The sequence below is a fragment of the Canis lupus genome, chromosome 25 (genome assembly GCF_048164855.1).
Source record: "Canis lupus baileyi chromosome 25, mCanLup2.hap1, whole genome shotgun sequence".
NCBI lineage: Eukaryota > Metazoa > Chordata > Mammalia > Carnivora > Canidae > Canis > Canis lupus.
Genome location: NC_132862.1, coordinates 45,978,919 through 45,993,829, shown reverse-complemented (window position 1 = coordinate 45,993,829; position 14,911 = coordinate 45,978,919). Strand labels below are relative to the sequence as shown.

Sequence of the window (14,911 nt, the reverse complement as noted above, 5' to 3'; positions counted from 1 at the left end):
CAGGATTACTTAAACTCTAGCAGCAGGAGTCCTTCTCAGAGTAAGGAGATGAGTATAGGTCCAGAGCCCTTGAGAGGCCTCTTGCACCTGCACCCTTCCTCCAGGGAACCATGCACTGATCTCCATTTAGCAGGATTGCCTAGGGCAAGAGACCTGGAGAAGTATCGCTGGAATTTTGGAGCCTTAAAACGCTAATGTGTGTGTTGAGATAGGGATTGGGGAACGGAGAAAGAAAGAATTCCGAAGGAGGACAAAGGGTTTGGTTTTGGTGTTGGTTTGAAACTATAAAACAGACATTCTGTTTAATACCATTCAGAAACTCCACTTCTTTTAGCTCTCTTGGGGTCAGCAGATCCCAAGAGAAGAGAGTCCACGACGTCATCACTTATCTGTTACCTTTTCTCCCCTGCCTTTCCCAGCCACCGTCAAGTTGCCAGCTCCTGGTCACCATAGCAACCATGACGAGCCAGCATCCAGCTCTGCTGCACTGACTTCTCCAAAGGCAGCTGAGATACAGCAGTGAGGACAAGCCGCAGGAAGCAGACCCTGGATCTCATTCTTTCCTCCTTCTCTCGACTGGACCCTGAGAAAGAATTGCACAGAAAAGACAAGGGGGAGACAGGGAGGCCCCTTGGAGCCTCCGGATGCTAACCTCCAGTGGAGGTCCAGCGGGAAGGTGGAGCGTGCAGCAGTTAGGATGTGTGCAGCTATGGCAGCAGCACCTGTACACTGAGGACCTACTGACTCTGGGGAGCCAACATTTGTTACGTATGGAGGAGATGCCCTTTGAAGCCCCCTAATCGGTGAGTACCATCAAGTCTTCCTTTGGGTAAACAAATCTCCCAAATGACAAGGTTATATGTCTTGATTCCTGCCTAAAAACAAAAAACAAACAAACAAACCCACCCCCATCTTTAAATTTCTTATGATTAGGAAGCACTTTCCTTTCTGATGTCTTTGGGTTTCTTGGAATTATTATTTCTTCTCCCTTTAAACACACTACTGCCTTGACCAGTGGGAGCTACCCTCCAGTGTCCGCGTCTCCATTACCACGCAACACCCACTGATGCCGATACCAAGCATCACGAATAAACGCTGCAAAGCTCATCAGAGGAGCAGCAGGGCTCAATTTACCAGCACTTCCGTCTCATTTGCTTTGCGTTCCTATCCTACAATCAAGGAAATAACGTCCCCAGGCAAAGCAGTGGCGTGCCAGATGGCAGAGGAACGCCAGGAAGTCCTCGTGGAAGTCGCGTCCTTGCCGGCAAGCTCAAGGAAACGAATCCATGACCCCAGCCAGAAGGAGCAATTGTCGGGCGAGGGGAGCGTCCGCTGGGTCCCGGGAGAGGGCGCCCGCGGCTGACCACCCGCCCGCGGGGCCCCGGCGCTGGTGCGCGCGGCCGCCCCCCTCGGAGAGCTTTGGCGACAGGAGGGTCACTTCCATTCCTCCCTGGAAGCAGAGGAGGCGTCGCGGGACTTCCTCGAATCGAACGAGTACGACCGCCGGCCAACTACCGTGTGCGTACTGAGCCCTCCTCCTGCCAGCCGGCCCCTCCTCCTCTCCACTCCCCGCTTCCTTACCGGGCGAGCGCGGTGAGCCACTACTTCGACTTCTCATTGTTATTAAGATTCCTTTCATGGGAAAGATGAAATTTTGTTAGAATAAAAGATGAATAGAAGGCTGACCTCCTGGGGCCCTGCAGTATTAGTCAGTGGTGCGCAGCCTTGGCTGCATGTTGGAACACCTGGGGAGCTTTAAAAAAAATACTGTTTTTGGGTCCCATCCCCAGAGACTCTGACTTAATTGGTCTGGGATGCAGCCTAAACAGTGGGCTTTTATTTTTTTGATTCTTTAAAAGATTTTATTTATTTATTCATGAGAGAGGCAGAGACGCAGGCAGAGGGAGAAGCAGGCCCCATGCAGGGAGCCCGACGTGGGACTCGATCCCCAGTCTTCAGGATCAGGGCCTGGGCTGCAGGCGGCACTAAACCGCTGAGCCACCCGCGACGCCCAACACTGGGCTTTTTAAAGGCTCTCAGGTGATCCCAGTGAACTAAGTTGGCAATCCACCATTCCAATGGATTAGGATGACATTTTCCCAGGTGAACTTGATAGTTAAACTAAGCCTCTCAAGATGCTGCTGTATGGCACAGTATGAAACTGTTGTGAATGCCTGGAAGCTGCAAGCTAAGACAGACCGAGGGGATCCAGCTGCTCACAGTGGCTCAGGATGAAGGTGATGTTTCAGAGGAGCGAGAGAGCAAGTGTCTCCCTCAAAATAGGTTCTCTCACTAAATGAGATGTCCTGATTAATATTCCAGAGCAAAGGGAAAAAAAGATGTGTGCCTTTCCAAGTCTGTAGGGTCTTCTGTAGATTTATAGACTTTAGGTCTGCTGGTACTGACCAGGGTCATGTATAGATCTTCAGCCAACTGCAAGGAGAATGGACATAGACTGAAGAGGAGGATTAAGAATGCAGTGATCACTCTAAAGAAGGGAGATGACCACAGCTCTTCCACACTGCTATACAGGGTTATTCGTCTCTGCATTCTCAGGCTCTGACCTAGACAAGCCCTTCCTTGGTGCCTCTCTCCAAGCAACCTAAGACAGTTGTAATATCCTCCATCCTGCCCTTTAGTCATTGTTTTTCTGGTCTGTGCACAACCATACACACAACACTATTTTGTCTCCTCCTGGAGTCCACCTGACCTCCTGAGACAATGCCTTCGCTTATCCACCATGGGCCTCCCCCTGGCTTTCCCCAGCACTCACTTGGCAAGCCAGGCCATACCCATGCTTCATGTTGCCTGGTCGTAGCTCTCTCAGCTGTGCTTGGACCTGCTTTTGACTAATTTCATGTGAACGATAGCTTGCAGTGGCTTCTGCTACCTCAGACCCAAAGGCCCTCTCCCGACAGGCCACCTCAGAGCTGATCCACCTCACAGAGCAGGCCAGGCCAATACTGTGAAGGTTTCCAGTCCACTGGACGGCTACACAGGGAAGAGCACAAATATGTCTCATTTCTCACTGCCCCTCCCCACCATGACCACCAGTTTCTGAATAGAGGCAATTTACTTCACAGGCCCCTGGAAGAAAATGTCCAATTGATCCTGCTTAACTTCATGTATATCCATTCATCTTCAGGTGTCACCCAAGCTCAGAGTGGGAGTACTTAAGACAGTTGTGGTGCATTAATAAAATCCTATTTTATACTTTTTCAGACTCATCAGTGAATCATGAAATCAGTTTGGTGGGTCATGACCAGTATTTTTATTTTTTTATTTATTTATTTTTAAAATTTTTATTTATTTATGATAGTCACGCAGAGAGAGAGAGAGAGAGAGAGAGAGGCAGAGACACAGGCAGAGGGAGAAGCAGGCTCCATGCACCGGGAGCCCGACGTGGGATTCAATTCCGGGTCTCCAGGATCGCGCCCTGGGCCAAAGGCAGGCGCCAAACCGCTGCGCCACCCAAGGATCCCCCATGACCAGTATTTTTTAAAAGAAAATGAGTGAACACCTGGGTAGCTCAGTAGTTGAGTGTCTGCCTTTGGCTCAGAGCGTGATCCCGGGGTCCTGGGATCGAGTCCCACATCGGCCTCCCCACGGGAAGCCTGCTTCTCTCTCTGTCTGTGTCTTTGTGTCTCTCATGAATAAATAAAAATCTTTTTTGAAAAATATAAAAAATTCTGACATGAAAAGTGAATAGAATGGGAGAATATTACATTATATATTACAGATTAAAAGTTCATGTCTTTCAAACAAAAAATTCATTTCAAAAAGGATAGAGGTGGCGTGTTGAAAAGGGAGAAGTGGAGAGAGTTAAGTAGTGACTTTGGCTTTTTGAAGGCTTGTTTCCAGAAGACCTTGTTATACCAGGTGCATCCACATAAGAAAGTGAGAGTCACAATTTCTGTTCCTCCTACACTGTACTGCTCTTTTGAGATTGAACCAAATCTTTAATAAAGTATTTTGAATACTACAAAACAAACTCTTTGGAGTTAAAAAGAAAAAAACACATTAGAATTCCACGCATAGCTATATACTATATGATTTCATTTACATGACATTCTGAAAAAAATGCCAAAAAAAAAAAAAAAGAGAAAAGGTTAGCAATTGCCAAGAGCTGGAGGTGTGAGAAAGAAGTTGACTACTAAGAGAACTGGGGAAGTTTGTGGATAATTCAACTATTTTATAGTGACATATATTTGATAAAAGCCAGAACTACACACTAATCATACATACATGGTCCTAGAGTCCCAGGGTGGAGCCCCATATCACATCGGGTTCCCTGCTCATCAAGGAGCCTGCTTCTCCCTCTGCCCCTCCCCCTTCTCGTGCTCTCTCTCTCTCTCTCTCTCTCTCCCCCTCCCTCAATAAATAAAATCTTTTCTAAAAAATAAATAAGTAAATAAATAAAAATAAAATCTTTTCTAAAAATGTCTACAAAGAAAAGATTTATAATTAGACGGACAACAAAATGTAAAAAGCAAGCATACCACATTTGTAATTGTAGGTAATCTGTGTGCACCTAAAAGACAAAAATCCTCATGTGCAAGTTGCTGTGCTAAAGTGATGTATTATAGATGTTTTTTCAGTTTTAAATTTTCATTTGCTGTTATATTCATTTGCCATTTCAGTAATAAAGAACCCTCAAAACCTTCAAGATTGAAAGAAATAGATGTGGAGAAGAAATTCCAGAAATTATCATATTACAATGTAGAATGTTGTTTTCTTGGCCCTAGAAACCAGAGAAATCACGAGAGTCACAATTACATTGAATAAGTTCAAGATGTATTGATTTTCATTCATTCTTATTATGAGCTAATGTCAATTTTGGCAAATTCCTTGCTTAAGGCAAGCACTTTGTAAATATCTGTTAGCTGACTGACCAGTTAGGTGTTTTGGTTGTATTTTTCACATTCTCAATCCTAGAAAAACCTGAATTTATCTCTGAAGAAGCATCAGAAAGCTCAGTATAGATAACACCTTCTCCTTATCTGTATATCATAAGAGGACTTTAATTTTTCCAGCATAGAGAATAATCTTTGGGACTTTTTTCCCCTATTAAGAGAATTATAAGCTCATTTTAAGGTGTGCCTGGCAGGCTCAGTTGGTAGAGCATGCAAATCTTGATCTTGGGATTGTGAGTTTGAGCCCCATGTTGGGTGTAGAGATGACTTAAAAAAATTTGTTTTAAAGAATTGTAAGATAATTTTAAGTAGGTCACAGATCTGAAGAGAAATACAAGGTGTGGAATGGACAGAGCTGGAGAAATTTTCTTAGAAATCTGCCTCAGGTAGATGTTTAAATGATGGAGCTGTTTTATTTTAAGTGGGAAGGAGAGTGGAGGCAAAACGATAACCAACAACTTAGAAAGCCTGCTATTTCTCTTCTAGACTAGAGCATTTTCAGACTAAATGGCCTAGTGTATAATTTCTACATCCCTCCCTTAAACTTTGGTTTGCTGTTTAACCTGAAGATACATGGTTAGTGTCTCTGTGCCTCATTTTCCCCATCCTTAAAGGGAATGAAAATTTTTGCTCTCTTCTTTGTCCAAGGCAGGCTGGGTAGAAGATTTAGATTGTATGCATATTTATATACCCCTCTGCTCATTTTCCACACAGATGAAGGGTAGAGATATGAGAGGAAACTTCCACAAACAGAACTGTGTGTGTGTGAGTGTGTGTGTGTGTGTGTGTGTGTGTGTGTGTCTGTGTCTGTGTCTGTGTGAAAGGGAGAGGAGGAGGGAGGGAGAGAGAGACTATACTTGGATCAAGTCAGAAGCAATAATCTTTGGACTAAACAAAGCATTGGTTAGTTTGTTGAATTAACTCTTCAAATATAATAATTTTCATTTTTAGAGGAAGAACATTAATACCTGCTAAGCACAGGGATCCCTGGGTGGCGCAGCAGTTTGGTGCCTGCCTTTGGCCCAGAGCGCGATCCTGGAGACCCGGGATCGAATCCCACATCGGACTCCCGGTGCATGGAGCCTGCTTCTCCCTCTGCCTATGTCTCTGCCTCTCTCTCTCTCTCTGTGACTATCATAAATAAATAAAAATTAAAACATTAAAAAAAAAAAAACCTGCTAAGCACATACTCTAGGCCGCTGCTTTCATGTACATTATTTCCATCAACCCTCAACAACTCTGTGAAATGAGCATTATTTTTCCCATTTTTCTAATTTAGAGGGAATTACTGCAATTCAGAGACATGTAACCAGGGTTTTATGCAGAAAAGTGGGGATTTGAGCTCATTTTGCTTTCATGACAAAACCTATACTCTTGTCATGCCTCCATGTCAGACAGACTTCGGTTAAAATTCTGAGTGTGGGTGGCACTCATTAGCTGTGGGACCTCGGGCAAGTTTTTTTAACATCTCTGAAGTCCAATACCTTATATTAAAATAGGGATCATAATAATACAAAATGGGGCTCAGTGGTTGAGCATCTGCTTTTGACTCAGGACGTGATCCCGGGATCCTGGGATCAAGTCCCACATGGAGCTCCCCACAGGGAGCCTGCTTCTCCTTCTGCCTGTGTCTCTGCCTCTCTCTCTCTCTCTCTCTCTCTCTGTCATTCATGGATAAATAAATAAAATCTTTTAAAAAAATAATGACACAAAATGAGGTTCTTAAGGTTCGTTCATACCTTTGGGTTTTTTTGTTGTTGTTGTTGTTATTGCAAACAACAGAGATAGACTTTAAAGCTAACTTTGGGGAGGGGTGGAAGAAATGTATTGGAAGATGATGAATTAGCTAACACAGTTGAAAGAAAAGTATATTGCCAGATCTTGCAAAGGATGAGGACCAGGGCAGCTAAGGGGATCTAGAGAGTAGAGAAATACCCAGTTTCCTTCTTCAGGATATTCACAACTGGATGTATCAGCTCACATCATTTTCAGTTCTTTTTTTTTTTTTTTTAATTTATTTATGATAGTCACAGAGAGAGAGAGAGGCAGAGACACAGGCAGAGGGAGAAGCAGGCTCCATGCACCGGGAGCCCAACGTGGGATTCGATCCCGGGTCTCCAGGATCGCGCCCTGGGCCAAAGGCAGGCGCTAAACCGCTGCGCCACCCAGGGATCCCCATTTTCAGTTCTTGTGTCTTTCTGCTTAACACTGAAATCCTAGGAAGAGCAGTCAGCCTGGCCATGGCTGGGCCATGTGCTGTTTACGTCATGGGTGGAGAACGAGATGCCTTGGTTGTCATGCCCACAGGCCTGAAGGGAAAGGCAGTTCCCATAACAGATGTAGGAGCTATTCTCTGGTAAGAGAGCCTGGATGCCGAGTAGGCACAAGTTGGTGATACCCACTACAGAACGGATGCATCGATCATTCCAGGACCTGTCACAAAGGAGCAGCTCTGCAAATATTTGCCATCGGTGTTTTCACATCACCTCTGTAAGACAGCAGTTCCGGATCAGTACATCTTGAAACCCTACCTCAGTGTTCTCTGTATGTGTGCTATGTTGTGATTCACATAGAAGATGGTATTTGACCAGTATCCTGGGGTGAAGTGACAAGGTATTCCTGCAGGAGGAGGCTAAATGGGAGGCTCTGGCCACTCCTGGTCCTGCAGGGCAGCCCTGAGAGCTGAGGGCATCACTATTTGGCACCTATTAGTGACACACCAGTGCCAAAGCTTAAACTTTTATACTAGAGCTTTCAGACCATTTGCCATTACCTAGTCTCAACTCAGCTTGCACCCCCTCTTCTCCTCCCCAATTTTTAACGAGCTTCCCAGCAGGCAGGCAGGAGGTGAAGTCAATAGTGGTGACCCTCAGCCATCTTCTGTCCCCACGCCTTCCTTAAGGCTTTCACTGTCAGGAATTTAAGATTTGCAGAAAATGAAAGTAACTTCTCTTCTAGATAAGGTTAGGGACATCTGGCCCAAGGGGCCAAACTATCCTAAGAGATTTTATTTTGCTGAAGCCAATGATTTTGCTGCGATACACTCTCTGAGGGGCAGCTCTGAGGCATGGTGCAGCTATTGTCGATGCAAATAGGCTTGGTTTCCAAGCAGAACGAAACATTGACAGGACCTGTGATCGTGGATGTGGCCAGAGGACTCGAAGACCATTCAAAGTCAAAAAGATGTGGATGCTGTTCTCATTCCTTTTGTCTTTTTTTTTTTTTTTTTTTTTTTGTGGGGCACTGGGAGGAAAGGGGGATTGTTTTAAAATTGTTTTTATTTTTTCTTATTACAAAAGTATTCTTTCCCAAAATGAAAAAGCACAAATAAGCAAAAAGAAGGTAAGCTCAAACAATCCCACCCATTCCTCTTCACCTACATGTTAACATTTAATATTTATCCTTTTGAATTCCCTTTCTTTCTAAGCGTCCAATCTATTTCCGCCCTGGGGCAGTGAGGTGCTTCTGAAAACTTCTGGCAAAGTTTGGGGTGGGGCTGGGGGACAGTGTCTTTGCTTCTTTTCAGAATGTAGGCGCTGGCAAAGGTGAAGAGGAGCCTCACCTCTTGGGATACCATTTTCTAGCCCACTCTTTTGAGAGGCCACTCAAATAACCCCTCCTCCATAAAGCTTTCCCTGATCTCTTAGATAAAAATCTTCTCAGTGTCACAAGATAGGACTTCCTACCTACCTAGCAAAGACCCGTCCTAGCAAAGACCAGTTTCTTTCTATGCTGCACTTTCCCTGCTCTGTTGTCAGCAACAGGTCAGACCCTACATCTACTTGATCTCGGAATGCTCTCACACCAACAACCATAGCAGGCACCCATGATGAATGAATGAAAAAGAATCGGAGGCTTAAATCAAACAGAACTTCAGTGATCTCAAGTGGGAGCAAAGAGGATTTGAGATCCTGTATGTGCCTTCAATAGGCACTGGACAAAGGAAGATTTGACCTCTTTTCCTTCTCTGTAAAAGGCTGATCCGTTTGCATATGTTCTCTTAAATCTAAAAGTACCAGTTTGTATACCAGCAGTTTCAAGTTTTTTGGTTCCATTCTGAGGCTTTCTCAGGACATCTATCATTATTCCACTGCCAAAATGTGCAGTATCATATGGTATCTCTCTTCTCTTGATTCCTTTTTTTCTATTCTTTTTTCTTTCACAATTTGAAAACGGAGCTGTGTAAAATAAGTCATATCCAAATATAACCCAATTGGAACTTGACCTTTGCCTCATGGAATATTGAAAGTGATGTTTTTAAGAGGAATGGGGGCAGTCAGACAGAAATGGAAAGACAGTTTCTTTCTCTCCCCACTGTAAAATGAAGCAGTCACAAGGGTGAGTTTGTTTTAGACCAGATCTAAAATGTTACACATTGAGGTCTGGTAGTGGGCACAGAGACTAGGGTCTGTGTTCAAAAAAAAGTCCTGAAAGACAGATATATATCTATATCTATATCTATATCTATATCTATATATGTATATGTATATATTTTATTTTTGTAAATTTTTCTTAGATGTGAAGAAACAAGTTAAGAAAAGTCCTGTTGGCAAATTTTGCTGTGTTTCTAGAGATTTTCAAGAACTAGGTCTGAGTTGGATTAGGGAAGAGTCTTCTTGCATTAGGACTCCAGGAAACTCTATTTTGATGATGATTAAATGTGGTAAACATAGATGTTATTTTGCAGCAGCCTTGGTGATTAGAGATTTCTTCTATAGAGTATCTTGGTTTTTCTTGCATGTACTTAGAATATCTGACTGCAAAACATACATACCAAAGAACTGGGGGGAACACTTCTTAATTTTTCGACATACCGAGAATTAGAGATTTAATTAGTTAAAAGATTTCTAACCTTTTCTCTTTTTTCTTTTTTTCGCATTTGTTTTTATTGAAGTTCGATTTGCCTGTTGGCAAATCTATGTTTAGAGTATAACACCCAGTGCTCATCCCATCAAGTGCCCATCATCCAGTTACCCCAACACCCGCCGCTTGCCCACTTCCCCTTCCATAACCCTTTGTTTCCCAGAGTTACGAGTCTCTCATGGTTTGTTTCTCTCTCTAATTTTTCCCTCTCATTTTTTCTCATTTCCCCTAAATCCCTTTCATTATTTCTTTTTTTTTTTAATATTTTTTCTTTATTTATTTATGATAGTCACACAGAGAGAGAGAGAGAGGCAGAGACACAGGCAGAGGGAGAAGCAGGCTCCATGCACCGGAAGCCCGACGTGGGATTCGATCCCGGGTCTCCAGGATCGCGCCCTGGGCCAAAGGCAGGCGCCAAACCACTGCGCCACCCAGGGATCCCTCATTATTTCTTATATTCCCTGTATGAGTGAAACATATGATGACTGTCTTCCTCCAACTGACTTACCACTCAGAATAATACCCCCCAGTTCCATCCATGTCGAAACAAATGGTGGGTATTCGTTGTTTCTAATGGCTGAGTAACATTGCATTGTATATATAGACCACATCTTCTTTATCCATTCATCTGTTGAAGGACATTGAGGCCCCTTCCACAGTTTGGCTATTGTGGACATTGCTGCTATGAACATTGGGGTGCAGGTGTCCCAGTGTTTCACTGCATCTGTATCTTTGGGGTAAATCCCCAGCAGTGCAATTGCTGAGTCATAGGGTAGCTCTATTTTTAACTCTTTGAGGAACCTCCACAGAGTTTTCCAGAGTGGCTGCACCAGTTCACATTCCCACCAACAGTGCAAGAGGGTTCCCCTTTCTCCACATCCCCTCCAACATTTGTGGTTTCCTGTCTTGTTAATTTTCCCCATTCTCACTGGTGTGAGTTGGTATCTCATTGTGGTTTTAATTTGGTTTCCCTGATGGCAAGTGACGCGGAGCATTTTCTCATGTGCTTGTTGGCCATGCATATGTCTTCTTCGGTGAAATTTCTGTTCATGTCTTCTGCCCATTTCATGATTGGATTGCTTGTTTCTTGGGTGTTGAGTTTAACAGGGTTTTTTTTTTTTTTTTTTTTTTTTAACAGGGTCTTTATAGATCTTGGATACTAGCCCTTGATCTGCTATGTTATTTGCAAGTATCTTCTCCCATTCTGTAGGTTGTCTTTTAGTTTTGTTGACTCCTTTGCTGTGTAGAAGCTTTTATTCTTGATTAGGTCCCAACACTTCATTTTTTTTTATTTTTAAAATTTATTTTATTTATCTATGATAGGCACACAGTGAGAGAGAGAGGCAGAGACATAGGCAGAGGGAGAAGCAGGCTCCATGCACCAGGAGCCCGATGTGGGATTCGATCCCGGGTCTCCAGGATCGCGCCCTGGGCCAAAGGCAGGCGCCAAACCACTGCGCCACCCATGGATCCCCCCAACAGTTCATTTTTGCTTTTGTTTCCCTTGCCTTCATAGATGTATCTTGCAGAAAGTTGCTGTGGCCAAGTTCAAAAAGGGCGTTGCCTGTGTTTGCCTCTAGGATTTTGATGGATTCTTGTCTCACATTTAGATCTTTCATCTATTTTGAGTTTATCTTTGTGTATGGTGTAAGAGAATAGTCCAGTTTCACTCTTCTGCACGTGGCTGTCCAATTTTCCCAGCACCATTTATTGAAGAGACTGTCCTTATCAAATATTAGTTGACCATGGAGTTGAGGGCCCATATTTAGGTTCTCTATTCTGTTCTGTTGATCTATGTGTCTGTGTTTGTGCCAGTACCACACTGTCTTGACGATCACAGCTTTGTAATACAGCTTGAAATCCAGCATTGTGATGCCCCCAGCTCTGGTTTTCTTTTTCAATATCCCCCTGGCTATTCAGGGTCTTTTCTGATTTCAGACAAATCTTAAGATTATTTGTTCCAACTCTCTGAAGAAAGTCCATGGTATTTTCATAGGGATTGCATTGAACGTGTAAATTGTCCTGGGTAGCATAGACATTTTCCAATATTTATTCTTAAAATGCATGAGCATGGACTATTTTTTAATCTCTTTGTGTCTTCCTCAATTTCTTTCAGAAGTGTTCTGTAGTTTTTAGGGTATAGATCCTTTACCTCTTTGGTTAGGCTTATTCCTAGGCATCTTATGCTTTTGGGTGCAATTGTAAATGGGATTGACTCCTTAATTTCTCCTACTTCAGTCTCATTGTTAGTGTATCAAAATGCCACTGATTTCTGGGCATTGATTTTGTATCCTGCCACACTGCCGAATTGCTGCATGGGTTCTAGCAATATTGGGGTAGAGTCTTTTGGGTTTTCTACATGCAGTATCATGTCATCTGCGAAGAAGGAGACTTTGACTTCTTCTTTGCCAATTTGAATGCCTTTTCTTTTTGTTGTCTGATTGCTAAGGCTAGGACTTCTAGTACTATGTTGAATAGCAGTAGTGAGAGTGGACATCCCTGTCGTGTTCCTGATTTTAGGGGAAAGGCTCTCAGTTTTTCCCCCTTGAGAATGATATTTGCTGTGGGCTTTTCATAGATGGCTTTTAGGATATTGAGGAATGTTCCCTCTATCCCTACACTCTGAAGAGTTTGATCAGGAATGGATGCTATATTTTGTCAAATGTTTTCTCTGGATCTATTGAGAGGATCATACAGTCCTTTTTTTTCTCTTACTGATGTGATCTATCATGTCAATTGTTTTATGAGTGTTGAACCAGCCCTGCATCCTGGGGATAAATCCCACTTGGTCATGGTGAATAATCCTCTTAACGTGCTGTTGGATCCTATTGGCTAGTATCTTGTTGAGAATTTTTGCATCTGTGTTCATCAGGGATATTGGTCTATAATTCTCCTTTTTGGTGAGGTCTTTGTCTGGTTTTGGAATCAAGGTGATGCTGGCCTCATAAAACAAGTTTGGAAGTATTCCCTCCCTTTCTATCCTTTGAAACAGCTTTAGTAGAAGAGGTATTTTTTCTTTAAACATTTGATAGAATTCCCCTGGGAAGCCATCTGGCCCTGGGCTTTTGTGTTGGGAGGTTTTTGATAACTACTTCACTTTTCTCACTGGTTATTGGCCTGTCCACATTTTCTATTTCTTCTTGTTCCAGTTTTGGTAATTTGCAGTTTTCCAGAAATGCATCCATTTTTTCTAGATTGTCTAATTCGTTGGCATATAGCTGCTCATGATGCCTTCTAGATTGCCTAATTTGTTGGCATATAGCTGCTTTTTCAAATCGTTTGTATTTCCTTGGAATTGGTTGTGATCTCTCCTCTTTCATTCGTGATTTTATTGAGTCTTTTTTCTTTTTAATAAGGCTTGTGAGGGGTTTACTTATCCTATTAATTCCTTCAAAGAACCAGCTCCTGGTTTTGTTGATCTGTTCTACCGTTCTCTGGCCTCTATTTTATTGAGTTCTGCTCAAAACTTCATTATCTCTCTTCTTCTGCTTAGTGTAGGCTTTACTTGCTGTTCTTTATCCTTTATGTGTGAGGTTAGCTTGTGTATTTGAGATTTTTTTCCCCAATTTTTAAAGAGATGCTTATATTGTGATGTATTTCCTTCTTAGGACTGCTTTTGCTGTATCCCAAAGATTTTGAATGGTTGTATCTTCATTTTCATTTTCAAAATTAATAAGTTTCCCTGAATCTTTTTAATTCATCTCCAATTTCCTGGTTGACCCATTCATCTTTTAGTAGGATGCTCCTTAACCTCCATGTATTTGAATTTCTTTCAAATTTCTTCTTATTTCAAAGCATTGTGATCTGAAAATATGCAGGGGACAATCCCAATCTTTTGATATTGGTTGAGACATGATTTGTGACCTAGTATATGGTCTATTCCGGAGAAAATTCCATGTGCACTTGAGAAGAATGTGTATTCATTCAGTTGCATTTGGATGAAAAGTTCTGCATATATTTGTGAAATCTATTTGTGAAATCTATTTGGACCTGTGTATCATTTAAGGCCCTTGTTTCTTTGGTGATGTTCTGCTTAGAAAATCTCTCATTTGCAAAAAGTTCTGTGTCGAAGTCTCCTATTATTAGTGTATTATTATCTAAGTATCGTTTTACTTTGGTTATTAATTGATTGATATACTTGGCAGCTCCCACATTAGGGGCATAAATATTCATGATTGTTAGGTCTTCTTGCATAGACCCTTCAAGTATGATATAGTGTCCCTCTTCATCTCTTACTACAGTCTTTGGTATAAAGTCCAATTTATCTGATATGAGGATTGCTGCCCCAGCTTTCTTTCAAGGACCATTTGAATGGAAAATGGTTCTCTACCCTTTCATTTTCTGGCTGAGGTATCCTTAGGTCTAAAATGAGTTTTGTTGGCAGCATATAGATGAGTCTTGCTTTTTAATCCAGTTCAATACCCTGCATCTTTGGATGGGATCATTTAGCCCATTCATGTTCAGAGTAACTATTGAAAGATATGAATTTAGTGTTATCATATTATCTATTCAGTTCCTGTTTTTGTGGATTATTTCCTTAGGCTTCCTCTTTCTTTTACAGGGTCCCCCTTAATATTTCTTGCAGAGCTGGTTTGGTGGTCACATATTCTTTCAGTTTCTACCTATCCTGGAAGCTCTTTATCTCTTCTATTCTGAATGAGAGCCTTGCTGAATAAAGTATTCTTGCCTGCATGTTTTTCTCATTTATGACCCTGTATATATCATGCCAGCCCTTTCTGGCCTTCCAGGTCTGTGGAGAGGTCTGCTGTTAATCTGATATTTCTTTCCCATATACGTTAAGAATCTCTTGTCTTGAGCTGCTTTAAGGATTTTCTCTTTATCTTTGAAATTTGCAAGTTTTACTATTAAATGTAGAGGTGTTGAGTGGTTTTTGTTGATTTTTTTGGGGGGGTCCTCTCCATCTCTTGGATCTGAATGCCTGTTTCCTTCCCCAGAATTGGGAAGTTCTCAGCTATGATTTGTTCAAATTACTTTGTGGTCCTCTTTCCCTGAGCCTCTTCTGGAATCCCAATTAGACATTAGAATATCCAGTTTGGAATGCATCTCATTTAATCTCTTTTTAAGGTCGGCTGGATTAGATCTCAATTCTGCAGTAATGAAGTCTCTAGAGTCCT

General features: G+C 42.3%; 1 protein-coding gene across 2 annotated transcripts in view; it reads left to right on the top strand.

The window, feature by feature from the left end:
• The first annotated feature begins 432 nt into the window (after positions 1-432).
• The window catches only part of MICAL3 (microtubule associated monooxygenase, calponin and LIM domain containing 3), a 218,928-nt gene continuing 204,449 nt past the window's right edge, over positions 433-14,911 (top strand). Inside the window, exon 1 of one of the 2 annotated variants that reach the window (XM_072799684.1) lies at positions 433-803. The gene's annotated coding sequence lies outside the window, so the exon portion shown is untranslated. The remainder of the gene's footprint in view (positions 804-14,911) is intronic. The other variant, XM_072799709.1, reaches the window with a different exon arrangement.